Below are 7,273 nucleotides of genomic sequence, written 5' to 3' on the forward strand. Positions count from 1 at the left end.
GAGGAAAAAGTAGTGAACTGCTTTCTAGGGGTCTTATCTGTTATCCATCTAGAAACCTACAATCATCACATTGTGTCATACTCGCTGTGGAGCCCCAATAAAGTATACACGCATTAATACAACAGTCAAGCTTCTCTACCAGCAATCCAAGAGCCGAAATTTGTTTCTTCGTATCATAAAAACTGGATGTGATCCATTTATCTTTTGGCAACACTTCAATAATCAATTGACAAATTTCATCGTAAAGTCTCTCGGGAATACGAAAGTCCGTCTTAAGACTCGCCATCCTTCCTATTACCGACATCTGAGTATGAGTTTCGCAACCAGGGTACAGAGGTAAGTTGGCGGCTTTAAAATTTCAAAGAACTATTTTGATTGGGGGTATGGATCTTCTTCAATATGTAAGGGCGAGTGTGGTACATTAGCGACGATATCATCACAATGAAGTAGAAAATGATGATGTGTATCAGAAAAATTACTCGCCGCTGCATTGTACACCATTTGTGCATATGGATGTTGAACTGTGTTCTGCTGTTGCTCTACCGGAGCCAACACATTAATTGGTGCACCTTCAGAACATTTATGCAGGTACCAATCGTAGTAGTTTTCAAGAAAGCCCTTCTTTAACAAATGATCTCTGACGACTTCTGGAGCAAACAGTCTACGGTTATCACACCGTTTAGACGGACATCTAACCTCATCTGGATTTTTTTCATTGCAAATTGTATAAATTCTTCATCCCCTTCTAAATATTTAATATTATAAACTCCTTTACAACTTCGCTTATACATCCAACTTCTTTTGCTATGTAAGTTCATTACTCAGCGAAATAAGTAGCACGTATAATATTAAAACAAAAAAAAATTGACAAGTGTAGCATAGCAGCTTTTCAGAATACCGACTAATTAGCGACTAAAAGCTGGTTGAAAACTGGTCGGTACCTAAAAAGTTGTTCCCCATAATGAAGCCTGTTAGAGCATCTTTGACTGAATTTCAAAATTTGAAATTCAAAATTCTGACTAACATGCGACTAAACAATTGTCGGAATCTAGTCGGTATATCCTTAAAAAAAATTTTAATAAGTTTTTAGAACGGCCATTTTTTCGTAAAAATTAAAAGTACTAAATAGAAATAGTAGTTTTTCTTAAATGTATCCTCGTATAGTCGTATGTACTATAAAAAAGTGAAAATGTTAAATATATGTTTCTCAAATCTAACGAAATTCAGCTAAATGATTAGTATGTTATCTTATTATTAAATTCAGCTAAATTCAGTTAAATATATATCCTCGTATAGTTTTTTTAACCAAAATGATTAGTATGTTATCTTATTATTAAAATTTAATTTGTATCTTAATTGTCTAACGTAGAAAATTAAGTAAACAAAGTACAATTTTATTTTGCTTTGTAAATCATAAGCTAAAAAATATTTCAAAAGATATTTTATTATAGGTTAATAAACATCACTTGATTAGAAAAAGATAAAGAGTAGAGAAATTTTTGTTGTAATGTTGATATGTAACAGAAATTGCTTCTTCATTAATATACTGCATATGAAACAACTTATATTTTAAACTATTAATATATTGATTTTTCTAATTATCTTGGGATGCTACTAATGAAAGCCTTCGGAATCGTTTATAAGGATACAATTCTATTTTTAATATTTAATATTAGTTTTTAGTTTTAAAATGTAGCTTAATTAAGTAGAATATTTTATGATTCGCGTAATGCCCGTGCAATGTAATTTTTAAAATTTTCATATATCATTATCATCATACTCAGATATTTCGCTCATAGGAAAACTATAATCAGGATCTGGGAAGGGAAGAGAGACGACAATTCATAACCGTAAAGGAGAATGTGGTCAAAAAGTCCCTCAACTCGAGAAAAATCCTCAAACAAAGTGAATCTACCCTGAAGCCTGCAACGTACAACACTAAGTGACCATTAGCAATAATTAAAAATGAGTAAAAATAAATAAAATACATAGCAAAGAAAAAAGACATAATTATTAATTAATCAGATAAAAAAGACATTTGATAATCATATTAAAAAATTACCTACTCGATCAAAGTAGATATTAAATTTACAATGTAAGTTATTGACATGTTACATCTTGATGCAACAATTGCAAAAATAAATTTAACATATAAAGACATTACAGTTTATAAGAAGTCCACTTAAAAAATACGCAAATAAAGATGACAACATCTAATTCATCTGCAAAACAAACAAACAAACAATTAATTTAGTTAGTAAACAATTATGATATTAATGCATAAACTTTTACAATAAAATATAGTTGTAATTAACTTTAATTGCCTCAAATATTAGAGAAAACCTCCTTATACACAACATTTAGTGGAAGATTGTGGTTTCTTGTCTTTGTCGCATATCAAAATCTTAAACACGTCTGCATGTAACTTTTACATTAACATTATAAGAAGTCCACTTAAATTACGCATGTCTTTATCTTTATGGAATATTTCACGTGTTTCTCATCGATAATTAAAGGAAATACTTTGTTATTATTAACAAGTTTATAATGCTCAAGTAATACTGCAGTTAATATTCAAGACACAATTTACTATTTTCAAATTAAATCTAAAGTTAAATGGAAAATAGTTAAGCAGATGTTGACGTGGAGATAAAACATTCAAATGAATATTGCTTTGAATGGATATATTATTATTATTATTTTTACATTTTAGACATTTTTCTTCATTCTTTATCGTTGTGCAGCATCTTAGACACATAGATTCAAAATATCTATATGTGTGATTAATGCTTGAATGTTTACCAACTAAAATAGTTTATATATAGTCCCAGAAATTTTTTAAGAAATAGAAATGCTAAATAACAATATTTTCTTATCATAGTTAAGTATATCAATGAATAGAAAATAAATCAGCAGAAATTTATATAAAGATAATAATTGTGCATTCTTACCTTTTTACGATATGAAGAAACTTATTCGAGTTCTTCAATGAATAAGTGATGTTTTACATGTTCGAATATGGGGTAGAGGTGTAAGACCTTTTTATAATAATAATAATAATAATAATAATAAACTAATTGAAGCTAGAAATAAGCATTGAAATATCTCGAATAAATGATCATTGAGCAAATAAAGTAGCTGAATTATAAACCCTTTCACATGCAAGAAGAAGCAAGAGAGAAAACAACATTTACACTCTAAACGTTTTTTTTTTTTTGGAAATTGGAAAGTTTTATAAATAAGAAAAGTCCCGAGACTATCAACATTAAAGGGACATCAAATTAATGCACCTCTCTGGCATAAAAATCACATAGGTAAAAAGCTATTAAGGGAACATAAGATGTAAGGCACCCTTTAAAAAATAGTGGGCAAGCCACTATACACACCACAATCATACCTCAAGGAATGGTACAGAAGGCCAAGACCCTAAGATGTACTCTAGAGTTATCGATAATAATTAAGCAAATAAGAAACAATATTTAATTTAGAAATAATTGAGTAAATAAGAAAATAGTATTTAATTAAGAAATAAAAAGAATAGTATTTAATTTGAGGAGATAATTTAACAAAGTGACATATGGCAAATCATAGGTATTTAATGAAGGAATAAGAAAATTAGCAATAAATTAATTTGAGGAGATAATTCAGCAAAGTCACACGTGCTAATCATGCCAATCTCTCAACCTTTATTCAAAAGCCATCATGTGTCAAGTGGTTGCTGAATTAGTTAATTATTATGATTTTTGTATAGCCATTCTATTTATCGAACTTAAAATCTGCTATATTTTCCTGAATAAAAAAACTCCTTTAATAGATCATTATTTAACATTAATTATTATTTTTGATTTAAAGATAAAGCAAAATTACATAAAATATTTATATGATTTAATCACAGTATTCTATTCACCCAAGTTAGGATAGCTTCATGATTTAATTAGTTACATATGGTTGAATTGATAAAATCATGTAGATGATAAAAGATAAATAGTTTTTTTATTAAGTACTCCAATGATTGTTGAAGATCTTTTTTTTTTTAAAAAAAAAAATTAGATTGTTGAAGATCTTATTATAATTATCTAATATTTATATTCTTGTCGAAAATTGAAGATAACATTCCATATAACTTATTTTCAAAATATTATTCATATTAATAGTTGTATTTTTTTTACCTAAATACTGTAATACCTAAATATTATTGCATGACTAAGTAAATGACTAAAAAACCATATTTGCTACTATAAATAGTCATCTTTGTTGCTTTGTTTGGTATTCTAAGTCTCTTATTAAATTTAGCTCTCTTATACACACACTACAACAAATTTAACATTTTGCGACATTGGATTTAGTAGCATTAAAAAAATGCTATTGATTTATATTTTTAATGTATTAATTATTTGTTTTTATTTTAAGTTCCACTATAAAATGATTTGGCAACACTTTATTTGGTCTTTGGTGGAATATGTAATTGTTACTATAGTCTATAGTAACATTTATGAAAAATAATACTAGATCCTATGTTGCAAAGAGCTTTGGTGTGATTTCTTATTATACTGCTAAAGGGTTTAATAAATGTCACTAAATCCTCTATATATACTAAATGAATTATGAAATAACGACATTTAAATTAAATGTCACCAAATATATCCCACGAAAACCAAATTATATTGTAGTGACAATATAATAAAAATTTTGTATATTGAATGAGTTTCTATATTAGTCTATTATGTTGTTTTAATCTTTTGTTTTGTTTCCTAATTTACTCTTTTAAATACTCGTTATGTTTTCATTTATTTTTCTCATTTATTTTTTGCACAAATTTCAACACAAACTCAATTGTGAGTTTTCAAAAATTTTAAAGAGTTGATATTTAAAAAATATATATTAAGATAAATCTAACAAAATCCCACATGAATATATTTTTCATATATACATCGATGAAATTATATTCAAAGTTTGACACTAAAATTCATAATTCTATTTGAAAAGAATATATAAAAATAGAGAAAGTATACTATTGTTCTTGTTAATAAACATGTTAGAAAGATTCGAATAACTATTGCCCTTAATTATTTGTAGAATAATTTTCATAGTTTGAATTTCTTAAGTCCATTTTAATACAATCTTTATTGTCAAAAATGATCTAATCTAGCGGAGTCTATTATTGTCTTTCCGTCCAAACAAACAAAACTAATGAAAAAAACACTTTCAAAATATTAAGTCTCACGCCATACACTTGTTTGATTTTCTGCTTCTTGGAAGTTGCAAGTCATCATCCAATTTGGTTCAAAGTCTTATTCCTAAATATACTACTACTACTAATAATAATAATAATAATAATAATAATAATAATAATAATAATAATAATAGCAATGGGTAATAAATGAATGGTACGGTAAGATCCCTATGGTATTAATTAACACAAGTGTTATATAATGAATAAGTTTAATATAAATTTAGTGTATAATATTTATGTTTTGCATCGCTTTCAGTTGTACACTTTTTACTTTCAAATCGACTAACTCACACTTTTTTGGTCGTGACACATAGGGCCTAAGTATGGTTTATGTACATATGTATTAAGTTCATATAAGACCAACTCATTGTATATTATCTTTATTATCTTTTAAATACTAAATGTATATTATCTTTATTGAATATAATGTTTATATAGAAAAAGAAGAATCATAGACATTAAAAAGTTATTATAAAAAGTTAGTGAAAAAAATATAAGACCACAATTATTAAAAAAATATTTAAATAAAATTAGTGAAAAATATATAAGAACAATAAACAAAATAAAAATGTTAAAATCAAATTTATGGAAAATATATTTGAGAACCACATGCATTAATAAAATATTTTATAATTATGTCCAAAGTTTATGATTTAAATTGAAATATTCTTAAGAGAAATAACTAATAAAACGACTTAAAATAGTAGTAAATAAAAACATACTCCCTCTATTTTCATTTGCTTTTTCTATTTATTTTTTTTTACGAATTCTAATGCAAATGTAAAAATCAATTAAGATCCCTCATGAATATGTTTTTTCATATAGATCGATGGGAAATCATAGTTTAAGTATAACACTAAAATTCGTAAATTCCATTTGAGAAAAACATATAAAAACGCAAGGCTGACTCTATAACAAGAGCATTATGAGCGACAACTCAGGATCCCGTTATTTTGAGTGGCCTAACTTTTTGATAATTTTAATTTTATAAAAATATATTAAAAAGTTATAATATTTTTACATAGATGAAAAGGTGATAATATAATAAATGGTAATGATTTTCCATAATTAATGATCATTCGTGACTTGTTAATGACTAATTATTTGTTTTTGTATTATTGATTGGTTGATGTAATTTGATATTCTTTTCATCACTAATTATTGTGTTTAAGTAATATTTTTTATTTATTGTATTTTCAAGGTTAATAGGTTAATGAGTATATTAGTGTTTTGTCTAATTGATAAAATTGGTAGTTTATCAATTATCACATGAGAAAAGACATAGCATTTGTATTTTATAAATTTATTGTTTCGCTTTCGCTCAAAAACTAAAAAATATAAAAGACAAATCTGTAAAAACGTAAAAAGTAGTTAAGGAATAAAGGAATATATTATTGGATACACTTGAGAATAGATGTGAGTTGTGACGGAGACACCGACCATCTATATGGTACGGTGAAGAAGATTTGAAGAATGTAAAAACGGCAAAACGGCGAAATGGTGGTTACATATGTGGATGTATACATTACACACATGTACTGCATGATCGCATCCAGTCAACCGACAACCTACCGGCCTCTTTTCTTTAACTACTTCTATCGCTTCACCCTTCAGTCTTGGTCTTTCCTTTTCCTTTTCTATTTCCTTGTAGACTTTCACCAATCACCGTGCTGCTTTATCATCGAATATCGAGTACGAGTGGTATTTAGTACTCCGTTTTTAATTTGTTTAGTCATTGTTTCGTTTTGTTTATATTTTTTTTCATTTTTTATTCTTTGTCTAATTTATCATTGTCATCTTCATACTCATCTATACCGAAATGTTTGACAAAATAGCTTATTGAGTAATTTTAGTTTATTTTGTTGTAATAAGAAAGTTAGGTGATCAACCTAAAAAATGCTAATATTTGGTAAATTAGCTGATTGAAATAACTTATTTTTATGAATAAGTTATTTTTGAACAAGCTGCTCATAACAATGACTTCAAAATTAGTTGGTCAAACCAGTTAATAAAATCAGCTACTTAAATCAGCTATCAACT

Source organism: Amaranthus tricolor, chromosome 5 (assembly GCF_026212465.1).
Source record: "Amaranthus tricolor cultivar Red isolate AtriRed21 chromosome 5, ASM2621246v1, whole genome shotgun sequence".
Lineage (NCBI taxonomy): Eukaryota > Viridiplantae > Streptophyta > Magnoliopsida > Caryophyllales > Amaranthaceae > Amaranthus > Amaranthus tricolor.